A 16,882-nucleotide genomic window follows, 5' to 3' on the forward strand; every position below is an offset into this window, starting at 1 on the left:
ACTGTAAATTCAATTCCCGCACGTGTGTTATTTGATACTGGTGCGAATAAATCCTTTGTTTCATATGGGTTTATTCGGCACCCTTCATTTGTTCTAACAAAATTACCTATGCCTTTAGAAGTAGAGATAGGTAATAACAAAAGCTTTATTGTTTGCGATGTATGTGAAAACTGTACGATGAACATTGATGACGAGGAATACGCAATAGATTTGATTCCGATGTCGATGGGAGAATTCCAAGTGATAGTGGGAATGGATTGGCTATCCCGTTACCACGCGAAAGTGGTTTGTTTCCGAAAGGAAATAAAACTAACGTCTCCTAGTGGAAAACAAGTTACGATATATGGTGAAAAAGGAGGTAACCCGGTGATATGCACAATGCTAGAAGCCTATAAACTCATGAAACATGGATGCAAGGCCTATATGGTATATGCAAGTGAAACGGAAAAAGAACCCCTCAAAATTGAGAATGTACCGGTGGTGCGTGATTATGAAGATGTATTTCCGGAAGAACTACCGGGGATACCACCAGAACGGGAGGTAGAGTTCGGAATCGAGTTGATTCCGGGCGCGAAACCCGTGGCCAAGGCGCCATACCGACTTGCACCGTCGGAGTTACAAGAATTGATGTCTCAAATTCAGGAATTTCTTGACAAGGGGTTTATCCGACCGAGTGTGTCTCCGTGGGGCGCACCAGTCTTATTCGTGAAAAAGAAGGATGGCAGTATGCGCATGTGTATCGATTACCGAGAGTTAAACAAACTCACGGTGAAGAATCGATACCCACTTCCAAGAATTGATGATTTATTTGACCAATTACAAGGAGCAAGTTGGTTCTCCAAAATTGATCTCTGATCTGGTTATCACCAATTGAAGGTCAAGGAGGAAGACGTTCCGAAGACGGCTTTTCGTACACGGTACGGGCATTATGAGTTCCTTGTAATGCCTTTTGGATTGACAAATGCACCCGCGGCTTTCATGGACCTCATGAACCGGGTTTGCAAACTCATGCTAGATAAGTCGGTAATCGTATTTATCGATGACATTTTGGTATATTCGAAGAATGAAGCTGAGCATGCGTGTCATTTGCGGGAAGTATTAGACACCCTCAGACGAGAAAAGCTATATGCAAAATTTTCTAAGTGCGCTTTTTGGCTAAGAGAGGTGCAATTTCTTGGACATATCATTAGTACCGATGGAGTACTAGTGGATCCATCCAAGGTGGAAGCGGTGTCAAAATGGAACCCTCCAAGAAACCCCTCAGAAATCCGAAGCTTTTTAGGGCTTGCGGGGTATTATCGGAAATTCATACAGGATTTCTCCAAAATTGCCTTGCCATTGACCAAATTGACTCGCAAGGAGGAAAAGTTTGTATGGGGCGCTAAGCAAGAGGAAGCTTTCCAAACGCTCAAAGAAAGGTTGACCCACGCTCCGGTATTGACATTACCGGAAGGGACTGACGACATGGAAGTTTACTCGGATGCTTCCTATTTAGGGCTCGGGTGTGTTTTGATGCAACGAGGTAAGGTCATCGCCTACGCCTCGAGGCAATTGAAGGTTCATGAAAAGAAATACCCGGTTCACGACTTGGAATTGGCGGCAGTAGTGTTTGCCTTAAAGATATGGAGGCATTATTTGTACGGGGTAAAATTTACAATTTTTACCGACCATAAAAGCTTGAAATACTTCTTCGACCAGAAGGAATTAAACATGAGACAAAGGCGGTGGTTGGAAACAGTCAAAGATTTCGATTGTGAAATACATTACCACCCTGGGAAGGCCAATGTAGTGGCCGATGCGCTGAGTCGCAAAGCAGATTATACCCCGATACGGGTAAGATCAATGCAACTTGTTGTGACTTCAAGCTTACTAGAAGGAATTCGAGAAGCGCAGGATGAAGCTGTAAAGGCGGAAAACTGGAAAAAGGAAAGAATTATCGGCCAAGTTAAAGACCTTGAGATAGGCAGTCACGGTCTAAAGACTCGTTTTAATAGAATCTGGGTCCCTAACACATGTGAAGTTAAGAAGCTTCTACTTGATGAAGCTCATAAATCCCGCTATTCCATTCATCCGGGAGCGACCAAGATGTATAACGACTTGAAGCAAAACTATTGGTGGCCCGGAATGAAGCCTGACACCGTGAAATACGTGGAAAAGTGTTTGACTTGCCTACAAGTTAAGGCGGAACACCAAAAGCCATATGGTAAACTTCAACCGTTAGAAATCCCGGTTTGGAAATGGGAGCAAATTACGATGGACCTATTGACCAAACTACCTAAAACAAGTCGTGGTTTTGATGCTATATGGGTAGTCGTGGATAGGTTAACTAAAAGTGCTCACTTTGTTCCGATTCGTGAGACTTATACATCTGAGAAAATGTCGGAGGTATACACCAATGAAATCATAGCAAGGCATGGAGTACCGATATCCATTGTGTCAGACAGAGATACTCGGTTTACTTCGAAATTCTGGCGTGAATTCCAAGAACAAATGGGAACTAAATTGTTCCTTAGCACTGCTTACCATCCACAAACGGATGGGCAGAGCGAAAGAACAATACAAACGTTGGGAGATATGCTGCGTGCTTGCATTATTGACTTTGGAGGTAGTTGGGATGTCCATTTGCCCTTGGTCGAATTTGCATATAACAATAGCTATCACGCGAGTATTAAAATGGCCCCGTATGAGCTATTATATGGCAGAAAATGTCGGACTCCGGTATGTTGGGGAGAAGTGGGTCCGCGGGGGCTAGCACCTGCTGATATAATCCGAACTACAAATGCGAAAATCGACATAGTTCGGGCACACTTGAAAGCGGCTCAAGACCGGTAAAAGGCATATGCAGATAAAAGAAATAGGCCAATTGAATTTCAGGTTGGCGATATGGTTATGCTAAAAGTTTCCCCATGGAAGGGTATTATTAGATTCAGAAAAAGGGGAAAACTAAGCCCAAGATTTATTGGGCCATTTAGAATCACTGAACGGGTTGGTAGAGTAGCTTATCGACTTGAATTACCCGAAGAGTTGAGTGGAATTCATAGCACATTCCACGTATCACATCTTCGAAAATGTTTGGCCGACGAAACTGCTCATATCCACTACGATGATATCGAGGTGGATAACAGCCTCAACTATGCAGTAAAACCAATTGCGATTTTAGATCGTAAGGAGAAAAGTTTGAGGAACAAGATAATAAACCAAGTCAAAGTCAAATGGGAGCACAGAAAAGGGTCAGACACTACATGGGAGTCCGAAGAAGAGATGCGACGACTCCACCCTACATTATTTGGTACGTAATTCGGTTTCGGGGACGAAACCCTTTTTAAGGGGGGTGAACTTGTAACACCCCGAAAATATAAATTCTTATATTAGAAAGTTCAAAGAGTTAATAAACAAGAATTTACAAACTAGGAACTTAACCTAGTTAAATTCAGATCTTGAAATAAATCACAAAAGGAATAAAACACATAAACTTTAGGAATAAATCAAGTTGGAGGACTAAACTTGACAAAGAACGAAAGTTAAATGCTGAATTGTGACTAACTCACCAAACACACCATTTTGGTGTGTCTGGTCGACAGGAGCAAGAAAGGGGCGACCCCCATCCTCCAAAACCCTAAAATCCACAATTTCCTTCAATTGGAGGTGCAAATCCTAACCAAAACGAAATCCAAGTTTAGAACTGTGATCCTCATCGCAAGAGGATTAAGAGGTATGTAAAATTTGATGAGAATTCTCTACTTGAAATCCTCATGAATTTAAGCAATCTGAAATTTGTTGATGCATGACAGTAATTTAGTTAGATTAATGATGATATAGTGTCTAGGAGTAAAACCTAGACAACTCTATGTGAAATTATGCTCAAATTCAGGAAAATTCCATGAATCCATGGAAGCTAGGTTATGGGTTTTATATGTTGATGATGAACACTAGGATTTTGAATGTTAATCCTAGTATAAATTTCATTATAGGAGGTAATTCCTGTGATATTGATACTAAGATGTGTGCAAGGTTTACTAATTAAAGTGAAATTCGAGGTTTAAATTGCAAGTCATGAACTTGAAGATGATGGTAGGAAAATCTGACCCGTTAGGTGTTTGTTGAAATGCCTAAGTGAGGATTTTTATGTTAAATTTGATAGAAACGCAGATTTTGATCATGTCTCATAATTGATGTGAAAATGGTCATGAAAAGGATTCTAAACAAGTTAAAAACTGAATTTTCTAGGCAAAGAGTCTGGTTCATCTAGCGGACAAGCCGGAGGGAATTCACGAGGAAAAGGCGTGCTCTAAAGGTATGAAAATTTTCGTTTCATTACATTATATATATTGTTAGCTTTATGCCATTATTTAAAAAACATGAAGATCGAGAATTACCATTACGTCATGAATTCGACTATTGCCTTAAACAAGCAATAAACGAATTTGAACGTCCGTAAGGTGCTTAATTTCAGCACCCAAACGGGTCGAAACAAGATTGTGAATAATGTAAAGCTAGACATCACTACCTAAAGCATGGTTATAATCATTGCGTAAGTTGTAAATTTGACATGCTAGGTTAGTTGCGAAGTTTAAACTCCTAGTATAGGAGTTATGATCTTGATTTGCTAAACATGACTAGTAGTATAGATGACAAACACGAAGTCTTGGAATTAATTATGTAGATTAATACGTAAGCGATCCCTTATGGGAAAGCGAGTCATGATAACGAGTAATAGTTCCAAACATGGGTAATTAGCCTTGGGTGGGTGATAAACCTGTTCAAGGTCATTTCCCTGCAAAACGGAACTAGGATGCCCAAGATCACAAAGCAAGAAAACAAGTGCAGGGTCTACCGTAAGTTACGGTGACACCGTAACTTACGGTGGCCAATAAAATGCTACGGTGGGAATCTCCTGCTTTACGGCAGGCAATAAACTTCCAGGTGCCACTGTAATTTACGGTGACTACCGTAAATTACGGTGGCCCCCAGTTCCAAATGCTGAATTTCATAGTTTGTGATTTCTCTAATGGGTTTTAACACACCTTTTCTCTTATATTATTGGTCAAGGACCATAATACTAACATTGGATTAAAATGCTCGGTTTTCAGGTAAACTAGCAGAAGGGTGATGATCAAGCACATGCATCTGAACCGAACACACTAACAAACGCTTCCGCACATGATCTTTAGTTTTAAAAACTATGTAAACAATTGTAGTTATCCTTTTGATTACGGTTTCGTAAGAATAATACACGTTGTTGTGTTTAGTTATGGTTTAAACTATTGAAAGTTTTTGTTAAGTCGTCATTTTGGCGTTAAATGCAAGGTTCTATGTTGTTAAATCTAGTAATATAAACTGGGTCTTACACATACGCTAATATTGTGTTTTCTACACGGTGCACAAAACAGTTTTACACAGAATACAAAACTTTGAGAACCTAGGAGACATATACTTAGGACCTCCGGGAACGTAGGTCAAAACTTATTAAAGGTTATCACTTAGGAACCACGTCTATTAACTCGGGAAAACACCATTATTCTGTCGTATATGCTATTCTAGTTAACCGAACAGGTAAAGTACTCGAAATTCTTATATTGAAGTTTCCAGTTTTGCTTCTAGCGAGTAGATTTTTGCACCTCTACTCCTCTTAATGGTAGTTGCATCACGACAAATTTCCTTCATTAGAGCGAACACTCATTTGCTTCAGTACTTGATCATTTTGTATAATACACATGCAATCATTTGTTATGCATGTGGCCTCCCTCCTAATGATCGTTTTCATCAATGTTACAAGTACCATTTCGTTGTATCCAATTACTGTCTTTTGTCTCGGATAATTTGCATTACTGTAAGTATCGACCTCTTATTGAGTCAACAAAACCTTCATGAGATTTCTTTTCCTTCAAGTTACATACATGGTTCATCTTTGTATTTATTGACAAATTGCGCTGAAACCAAGTTCAATCGCTTGAACTTTTCCACTTCGCATATTCAATTCAAAATACCATATGATGTATTGAGAGCATCATATTCAAATTCATTTTTGCAAGCATTTCCTTTGTCCCGAGTCGTAGTAGACTTGTTTAGCCTACAGCTCCATTAAGTCGTCTATTGGTTCCAATACCTTGTGGTGGTGTCTCGTAAATTTGAAGCCTGCGTTAATCTCGTTTACGCATCTCATGCACGGATTTAATTATTTATTCATTGGCTTGCTTTAAATTCGTTCTGATTTATCATGATTAAAGCAGTTTTAACACAATCGTGTGTTAAGACAATGGTACATAAATTCATTTTATATCCCAGTGTACCTCCTAACGGTTCTTTCATTATCAATCGAATACCTTGCAGTATTCATTATTTTTCATCTTCGATCGGAAACAATAGTTCTTTAGTGTTTTATATTCGATTGAAAAATCCTACGATGTCATTTGAATCAAATTTTCAGGTTTGCTTCATTACACTTTCATTTGATTTCAAACACGGTGAACTTGTTTGGTCACCACTATTATTGAATTATGTCAATGCGACACCTTGTGGTTTCGGTAAAAACTTGTAGCTTGTGCTAGTCATGGTCAACCGTTTCACACGAAACTGCACATACTTTTGTTTGACTTGTCATTTAAACATTCTTAATGCAACTACGAACTAACACGATGATACACCAGATTCGATTGTATTTCATTTCGGTGTATTCTCACAATTCAACAATGTCAACATACTAATTTTATCCATTTATTTGCTCGAAAGTTGACGGATCATTTTCATGACACTATTACATTTGAGCTTGCTGATTCTGAGTTCATCCAGCGGATGTTATTGTTTCTAGGACTCATTTGCATATTGTGAACGATCGTTTGGAATTCTATTGGTCGAAACTCCTCTTTTATTGAACCCCTGTGAAACAAGTTACACTAGATTATACATCTATACGTCTCGTGTCCTTTGACATCAAATTCTGGAACACATACCTTTTAACCATTGGGTTCTTGTTGTTGTAATATGTCCATGGATTCACCTGATTCGAATAAGTTTTGATTCGGTTTCGTGGTTAAGCACTTTGGTATTATTCATATCCATGCACGTATAACGTAACCCTAAGGAGTTAATGTAGTATAAATTTCGAGGACGAAATTTCCTTAACAGGGGGAGAATGTGACAATTGTCAAATTTGCATGCATCCGTACAATTATTAAACAATAATTAGTGCTTAATGACTGTGCGGAATTACAATTAATGACTCGAGTTGCTTTCCGATTATTGCCATATACATACATGTGCATCGTATATTGCAAATGACATATCCTTACTGCATACAAACTTTGTTGATTCGAATGATGCATGAAACACCGGCAACACAGTTATCAGACAAATCAGTAAAAACGCTGACGGAGTTCAGTACATAGACAGATATAGTATTGAGGTACAGAATGGGCCAGAAACCAAGAGTTACACTAGTATAGTGTGTAGGAAAGTAAGGATCACAAAACTGCCATCCTAGTGATAGTTTAAGTGCCGGAAAGTGCCTGAAACTTACATAAACTACAAAATGCTGAAGAAATCATCAAAATTCAGCATTTAAACACTTTAATATCATGCAGAAATATGGTTAAATGGTCCTGAATGCTTTACTAAGTGTTGGGAATCAAAACTATCAAAAAAGGTAACATAAAGCACACTAAACTGCATAGTTTAGCACCTTAACGAACCGGTAACCAACCGAACAACCGGACACTACCCGAAACACCAAATTTTCACTAGAAGCATTGTTTTAACATTACCAAGCCAGTTATGGTTGCCGAACATCATAACACACTATATAACAACTAGTAGCTAAATACCTGTTAGGATCTGAGTTTGGATTGATTGTGATTTGTGTTTGAGTTTAGATAAACAAATGAAAGAGTAGTGTAGCGGAATTTAAATGGAAGCAAACTTTTCACAATCAAACAGAAGAAATGCTTTCAATCATACATTTTCAACACAGAATCAAATGATTAAATTTATTTTTAAACTCTGATTACAATGCATGTATGATATGCAAACTCCCCCTCAGCCCGAGCTCAGTATTTGTTCGTGCAGGAAGAAGATGGTGAAAGAGCTAAACAGAACAATACAGGGTACTATTCTATTTATAGGCACTTGCAAACCACTGAGCATCTAAGCTGACGTCACCATGAAAGTGACATCTAACCTCCTAACAAACTGGATCGTGCGTGACTATACATATTTTTGCAATGAAATTACACACGAATTGGTTTTAAATTTATAAAAGTGATTATTACTTTTACATCAAAACACACACGAAAAGGGGCAAGTGTACCCCGTCATATATGTAGTAAAGTATCGGTAAGAACCAAGTATCGATCCACGGAAATGGGCGGAGAAATAATACTAGACCTTTGTCACTAAATTACCGGTAAAAACATAAATTGTCTTGGTTTTAATTAATCTAAATTAAGCATAAATAAATACTTATAAAACATAGTAAAATATATATAAATAGCCTTGCTTAATACACAACCACAGCATGTCAACTAAGTCAGTTTTGGCACTAGAAGCATTCGGTCAATTTTCCATTTCGAGACAATTAGTATCCCTTTCGGGAATCCTAACATGACAATCATTCGGAAAGTTAAAACGATAAACACACTTTAACCACCTAAAATTGTTCTTTAACGTGCGATTGATTAATGTCTACAAAAATCTCCTAAAAATAAGTTAGTCATCCGTTAGGAGTTTTCTAACCTCACTTAATCAAGGAAAGCAACACCAATAAACACAATGCAACCACCGAGACAAGCATAAACTAGATTAAATCACAACCGAGTTCATTTTACAAATCTTGCACATAAATTCACCAAGATAGCAATTTTGGCCGAAACTACTAACTAAGCTAACAAATCATGGCAAGAATTCGTAACAACACCATCTAACCCGTTAGAGTCCTTCCGTGAGGGCAAGCTCTCTTGATTAATAATAATTGCATTTTATTAAACCACTAACCCGTTAGAGTATCATGGTGCCTACATTTTAACCAAGTTAAACTAGTTAACCAAATTAAAAGTTTACTAATACATGATTAAATAAGCTTCATTTTTCAACTATCTTACCTAACCAAGCACCAATCATCCAACACAATTACTTATAATCAAGAAATCAATATCAATAACAAGGTTGCAAACTAATCATCAAAGATAATCATAGAAAACACTTCAAAATGTCATTACAAACATAGATTGACATACTAATAGCTATAATCAAGCAAGGGATTGTTGTGTTTTTGCCCAAAGGCTTACATTAATACATAATAATCAGTCTAGATGCTTGAAACATAACAAAATTATGGAAAGATTTGAGAAACCAAACCATAAACAAGCATAAGAATGAGAATCTGGATAGTAAATGAGCAAAACCGGGCAATGTGGACTTGAATCCGAGTGAAAGCAGCAGCCTTCGGAGCCTCAAAATCGCCTGCAGAGCTCCCAAAATATCCAGAGTTCCTACTAAAATGGTTCTGTTCTGTTTAAATGCTTTTTCGAAGTTGCACGGCCGTTCTACCGATCGCACGACCGTGCACTTTAAGCATTATTGGTGGTGGGCCACCATACTGTATGACGTCACAGATCGTTGACTGGTCTTCGGCCACGCACGGGCGGTCCACATTTGGCACGGGCGTTCCACACCGGCATTTTGTTGCACGCCTTGACTTGTGGTCGTTCAGCTCCGAGGTGTTCCTGGGATGTCGGATCCGCACGACCGTTCTTGATCGGGAACGGTCGTTCCATATCGGGCTTGCCTTCAGTGCCTTGCACGGTGAGTTGCACGCCTGGTTCACTGTCGGGTCTTCTTGGTTTGTCGGATATGCACGGTCGTGCATATGGCCGCATGACCGTGCCAAACGCCCAGGTCAGTTTTCTTCACAGAATCTTTGCAGCCTTGTCGTTTTGTCCGGAAAGTCCTCGTTTTCGCTATCATCTTGTCTGGTATGCTGTTTTAGGCCTGTAAACAAAAATGTAGATAATTAAGTATCCGAATGACGGTTTTACGGCCGAAAACGCATAAAATGGGGGTAAAACGGGGGACTAAAATACGTGTAAATTAGCGAATATCAAATCTCCCCACACTTGAACCTTGCTTGTCCTCAAGCAAGCAGAACTAAAAAGCAATAAAAGACGGAAAGAAACAAGTACGATAATTTACACACTATTTTATTGAAAACTACTATAAACGGTTAGCCGGTTTGTCGAAAGACATCATCAAAAGACTCAAACCCAACAAGCATATGCAATTAAAAAGCGACAACCAAAAAGCCGTGACTTCACATTTAATCGACTCACATGTTAATCTTCACACGACTCACAATGTTCACACACTCGGTTTTATTTATGGAACATACATAAAAGGTGTATGTGTAAACACTCAACGCCTAGTCAATGAAACATGCAATATCATAAGCTTGTCATAAGATCTCGTCTCCACCAACTAACACGCAAATAAGTGTAAATCAAGAGGTCTTCACGGGTTGTAACGTTAGGCTTGGGCGAAGGGTATGGAAGTGGACATTTAAAGTGGCGAAAATGGTTAAAACTCGGTTTTAGCGTTTAACTAGCAAGAACATAATACAACTATACATACAAACGCTTTAAAAAAAGCGACTAAAGCGCAATCGAGCTTATCAACGAAATTTTAACATTTAAGCATTCAAAATTTCTCGATTTCTATCAACTTTACCCTATTTTAAGGTGTTTTATTTTCTGGGTTGTTTTTTTTTATATAAATAACTATACAATAAACCGAAACAAATGCTAGTTAAACGATTATTTTGTCCGAGTTTCAACACTAAAAAGGGTTTAAAACATACAAAGGCTAAATTTGGCTAAGTGGGCGATAATGTGGGTAAACAAAGGTAAACGGGAAGGCTCGACATGGTTAATCCTAAAGGGTAATATAAGGTGAACGGAAAGCACAACACAAAGAACAAGGCTTACAACAAAGGGGTAATCTAAGTGCCTCTATCACTTTTACACAAATTCACAAGTTCATGGTTTTAACAAGCATACTAGTGACAAGTTCTATATTACACATAACATCCGGCTCACTCCTATATCCGAAATGAACAAATATATAACAATAGGCTCAAATATGCTCACGTAACGGATGAAATGGGTAAAAGTGTGAAAACTATCATGCAAGTCTTTCTTTGTTTGTCACGCTTTCCGGTTTCCTTTTTCAAAAATATTTTGCTTGTCGAGTTTTTATCAAGTCCGATGCTTTCTAAAACACAATCAACCTGATTATTTACTAAAATATATACAAAATACAGGTATTTTTGAATGATTTTTCTGATTTTTTTTTTTATGAGGACAAACAAAGTTAACAAAGTTAACCCCCTCCCCACACTTGAACTTCGCATTGTCCCCAATGCGAAACCCGAAATATAGAGAAAAAGGATAATAATACTCCCCTCAAGATGATATCTGATGAATCGAGGCTTCCAAAGCTGTGTCTGTCATATGCTCCGGTCAAAGACTTGATAGCCACAATCTGCAAATGTGTCATATGGTACAGCATAACAGAACAATAACAGAATAAACACAAATAAGTCATAATGTACATAAATACTACTAGTTCAAACAAAGACACAACATAAAGTAAAGAGTTTTAAAATACAATACAATCCGAGGGTGTTCGAAATAGTATGCAAAAAGAACACCCGAAATAACAAGTACTAATAATAACCATAAAAACCACCAACGAAAATCACCACCAACTCCTATTCGTCATCGCCGTCATCGTCTCTCGTGAAGGATGGGCCCGCACCACCATAACCAGGTGGGTTCCACGGTGGGAACTGTGGAGGGTGCTGGAAGTAGTCGGGATATGCATGGTGCATCTCCCCGAATAAGTACGAAAACCCGGCACTCACCCCCTGGTATAAGCTCTCCTGGCTCTGCCTCAGCTGATCCTGCGTGGCCCTGAGCTGATCCTGACTAGCCCGGATCTGGTCCTGGCTGGTCCTAATCTGATCGATGTACGTACCATGCTGTTCCTGCGTGACACGCATTTGCTGGAACTGTTGATAAAACTCAGGCCAGTCCTGGTGCTGGTAGAACTCATGGTGCTGCGGCTGGTGTGGCGGTGTCTGGTGTGGCGGTGTGTGTGGCTAGTGCTGCTCATGCATCTCTACATCTTCTTCCTCTTCCTCTACTGGGAGCGGGGGTAACGGGTCCCAGACCTCGTTATTCAGCCCCCTCAACCTATCCCCCTGATCAGTCTCTACAATCAAACCCATTGCCTTCAGTGATTTGATGTCAATATGGACCCCCTCGGTGATCAGAGTGAGACTCTGAAGTACCTCATCAGTCATAAGGTGCTCGTTGTATGCAATTTCGGTCACATACTGACCGCCATGTATTTGACTGCTAGGAGTCCTCCCTGAGCACTTCACAAAGTATTCAGCCATTCGCGCCGCTAAGTTGATGGGCGCCTTCTCCACCAATGCATACAAAAAAATCAAATCAGGTGTTGGACAGTTACCAAGACTGTCCATGCGCCCGCATATAGTGTGGCTAAACACATGGTGCATCACTCGCACCAGAGGGTCTCTAAGTCGTGAGGCTTTTGACATCCTTGGGTTGTATGGGTCCCCAACGGCATTTGCAGCCCAAAACTCATCCCTAGCTGCATCAGATGGGAAAGTGAACTGCTTTGTGAAGACATTGGGATCATCCATGTCTTCCCTAGTGTAAATCCCAAGTCTCCTTCCCAAACGACCAACCGACCACCTGTGCCATCTTCCACACAATCTGAAAGCTATCCGCTCCTTGTGGCGGAATTTGGGTCGTCGAGCAGCAACTGGCTTTTCGTAAGCATATGATGCAAAGAACTCTATGGTAAGCTCCAAGTAAACGGGTCGGTTGCAACTGACCAGATTTATAAGTGGACGACTCATCATATTTTCCAAACGATCATACTGATTTAGTTCTTGCATTACTTCCCAATCCAGCCATCTAGGGACTCCGAATTGCCCCCTCCGGGCCCATAATTCATCTCTTTTTGGAATGCATAAAGCTTCACGCTCGTTATTGGGGTCAAACTGTAGGAAGGGATGATCCATCTGTAATGGGGAACATTGTTAGAAAGATAGAAACAGGAGAAAATGGAATTGAAAACAACCGAGCAGCGAATTATGAAGCTTCTGTCCAACTGATCTGGGCATCCGGCACGGGCGTGCGGCCATAAGCACGGCCGTGCATCACCGAGATCAAGGAGATGTGGCCGGCTAACACCGTATACGCACGGCGTGCGAACATCGGAACGACCGTGCGATTCCGAACCAACATCAGAAGCAGTGAACACCTGGAAATGCACGACCGTTCCATGCAGGAACGACCGTGCAACACCGATTCTGCAGTATTTCGAACCCCTGATTTAATAACAGCCTGATTTTTCGCAAATTTCAACAAGTATTGGGCCAACAGGGGTCGGAATCACAATCGGGTGTTCACGATACTTTGATTCAACAAGGGTTAGGGTTTCGATTTGTTTATGAAGAGAACCCTAATAAATCCCTTGTTGAATTGGAAGAAATCTACCTAGAAAGCAAGAAAACAAGAAATCTAACACTAAAGACGTACCGTGCGAAGTTGGGTGCGAGATCGTGCGAAAAATCGTGCGATTTGGTGTAAAAACCGCTATGGAACGGCTGCAGTTGCTAGGGTTCGCGAATGAGGGATTTTGCTGCAGATGAGGGTATATATAATGTGCAAAATGACAAAAATGCCCTCAGCCTGCCGCACGGTCGTTCGCCGTTTGGCACGGTCGTGCGAATCCGACGACTCTCATTTTCCTCGGTGATGCACCGAGGGTGCGACCCACCGTGCCGGAACCTCGAAAACGCACGGTCGTGCGGATCCTGGAACGGGCGTGCATCAGCTGCAGATCAGAATTTTCTGCAGAAGGCATTTCCAGCAACTGTTTTGGCCGTTTTTCGCCATTTTTTCAACACGCCTACTGTTCTAACAATGTTGCAACATAGAACCCTCGCTCGGCACGAATAGAAACTGTACAAACAAACGGAAACTACCTAACTAACCTAAATTACGCTAAAACTATAAAAACATAAAAATGGACAATTTTGCCCCTATAGCGCCAAAGACGCTCTTGCTGCATTTTTGATCCACGAGTCAGCAACGTAGACTCTCTCCTCCCCACACTTATGATGTGTGCGGGGTTTGGAGCTCAATGACCTCCATCGCCGACTCTGTCGGCCCGGCAACGTATAACTTCAAGCGATGCCCATTTACTTTGAAAATAACGTCGTCCGCGTTCTCTATTGCAACAGTCCCATACGGAAATACCTCTTTAACCGTGTATGGGCCTGTCCAACGTGAATGGAGCTTTCCGGGAAATAAGCGCAACCGCGAGTTGTAAAGAAGGACAAGATCGCCCGCTTGGAATTCTTTGTGGTCCTTCAAGCGTTTATCATGCAATCTCTTAGTGCGCTCTTTGTACAACACGGAGTTCTCATAAGCGCGCTGTCGCAACTCTTCCAACTCATGAATCTGGAGGAACCGGGCTTCACCTCCGGCTTTTAGGTCCAGATTTGCGGTCTTTAGCGCCCACATCGCTTTATGTTCCAGCTCAACCGGTAAATGGCATGCCTTTCCGTAAACAAGCCTAAAGGGAGTAGTCCCAATAGGCGTCTTGTAAGCCGTACGGAAGGCCCACAACGCTTCATCAAGCTTATCTGACCAATCCTTGCGGTTTGCACCTACTGACCGCTCAAGGATTCTTTTCAGCCCCCGGTTCGTGACTTCCACCTGCCCGCTTGTCTGTGGATGATAGGGCGTGGATAGACGGTGATGCACACCGTAACCGGACAAGGCTCTCTCGAGCTGAGTATTGCAAAAATGGTCCCTCTGTCACTGATAAGCGCTTTCGGAGCGCCGAACCGGGCAAATAAGCTTTTCAAAAATCTCACGACCACCCTGGCATCATTGGTGGGCAAGGCCTGTGCCTCCGCCCACTTCGATACATAGTCAACCGCGACCAGGATGTACTTATTACCTCGTGAGGGGGGAAATGGTCCCATGAAGTCTATCCCCCAGATATCAAAGACTTCACAAACCTGAATCCAGGTCTGAGGCATTTCATCACGTGCCGATATATTTGTCGCTCTCTGGCAAGCATCGCACGCTCTAACCCAACTCTGCGCATCACGAAATATAGTAGGCCAATAAAACCCGGAGTCCAACACTTTCTTGGCGGTAAAGTTGGCTCCATGGTGGCCTCCGGTAGGTCCCTCGTGACAGTGGCGCAGAATATCGGTCGCCTCTTTCCCTGAAACACATCTCCTAATTACCTGATCAGCACCAACCCGAAACAAGTAAGGGTCATCCCAAATGTAGTGCTTGACATCCGAAAAGAATTTGCTCTTTTGCTGGTGAGTCCACCCTTTAATCAGAATCCCGCAAGCAAGGTAGTTCGCAAGGTCAGCGAACCATGGCGACTCATCGCATATCTCAACACTCATCAAAGACTCGTGTGGGAAGTTGTCATTTATGGAATCCCAACGCGCGTCCACGATGTCTCCATGCTCTAATCGAGATAGATGGTCAGCCGCTACATTCAACGCACCCTTTTTATCTTGAATCTCAATATCAAACTCCTGCAGCAACAAGATCCACCTGATCAGACGTGGCTTAGCGTCCTGCTTGCTGAAGAGATATCGGATGGCTGCGTGATCAGTATACACAACGGTTTTCGAAAGCACCAAGTACGATCTAAATTTGTCAAATGCGAAAACGACAGCCAAGAGCTCTTTTTCTGTCGTGGTATAATGCTCCTGAGCGTCGTGAAGAGTTTTGCTCGCATAATAGATCGGGTGAAAGTGCTTTTCTCTCTTTTGGCCAAGAACGGCCCCTATAGCGTAATCACTCTCGTCGCACATAATCTCAAACGGCAAACTCCAGTCTGGTGCAACTAAAATAGGGGCCTCAATCAACTTTTGCTTGAGAAGGTCAAAGGCTCTCAAGCAATCATCTCCGAATATGAACGGAGCGTCTTTCTCCAACAGACGGGTCATGGGTCTGGCGATTTTTGAAAAATCCTTGATGAATCGCCGATAGAACCCGGCATGACCGAGAAAGCTCCATATCGCTCTAACAGAGGTGGGAGGCGGAAGTCGTGAAATGATATCCACTTTGGCTGGATCGACTTCTATACCAGCATGCGAAATCTTGTGCCCCAGAACTATGCCCTCCTTCACCATGAAGTGGCATTTCTCCCAGTTCAGGACCAGATTCGTCTCCTCACACCTCTTCAACATCTTTCTCAAATTTTCCAAGCAGTGATCGAAGGAATCCCGAATACCGAAAAATCATCCATGAAAACCTCCATGGAATCCTCGATCATGTCATGGAAAATTGCAACCATGCATCTCTGGAAGGTCGCTGGTGCATTACACAACCCAAAAGGCATCCGCCGGTAGGCGAATGTGCCAAAGGGGCATGTAAAGGTAGTCTTCTCCTGATCCTCAGGAGCGATAGGAATCTGAAAGTACCCAGAGAATCCGTCAAGGAAACAGTAATACAACTTCCTCGACAGACGTTCCAACATCTGGTCGATGAATGGAAGCGGGAAGTGATCCTTGCGAGTAGCATCATTGAGCTTGCGGTAGTCAATGCAAACTCGCCACCCAGTGACGGTACGGGTAGGAATTAGCTCATTCCTATCATTCGAGACTACAGTCATACCACCTTTCTTAGGTACAACCTGCACCGGACTCACCCACACAGAGTCAGAAATAGGATAAATCATGCCGGCATCCAACAATTTAATCACCTCCTTCTTCACCACGTCCTGCATATTTGGATTTAAACGCCTCTGATGCTGTGCA

The 16,882-nt window shown here is 41.6% G+C and overlaps 1 long non-coding RNA gene across 1 annotated transcript; it reads left to right on the plus strand.

Annotated features, from left to right (window-relative positions):
• The first annotated feature begins 3,675 nt into the window (after positions 1 to 3,675).
• LOC118484257 lies at positions 3,676 to 5,226 on the plus strand. The gene is made up of 3 exons (XR_004873059.1): positions 3,676 to 3,712; positions 4,228 to 4,294; positions 5,091 to 5,226. It is a non-coding gene; the product is annotated as an uncharacterized LOC118484257 (long non-coding RNA).
• The last annotated feature ends 11,656 nt before the right edge of the window (positions 5,227 to 16,882 follow it).

Source organism: Helianthus annuus, chromosome 11 (genome assembly GCF_002127325.2).
Source record: "Helianthus annuus cultivar XRQ/B chromosome 11, HanXRQr2.0-SUNRISE, whole genome shotgun sequence".
Taxonomy (NCBI): domain Eukaryota; kingdom Viridiplantae; phylum Streptophyta; class Magnoliopsida; order Asterales; family Asteraceae; genus Helianthus; species Helianthus annuus.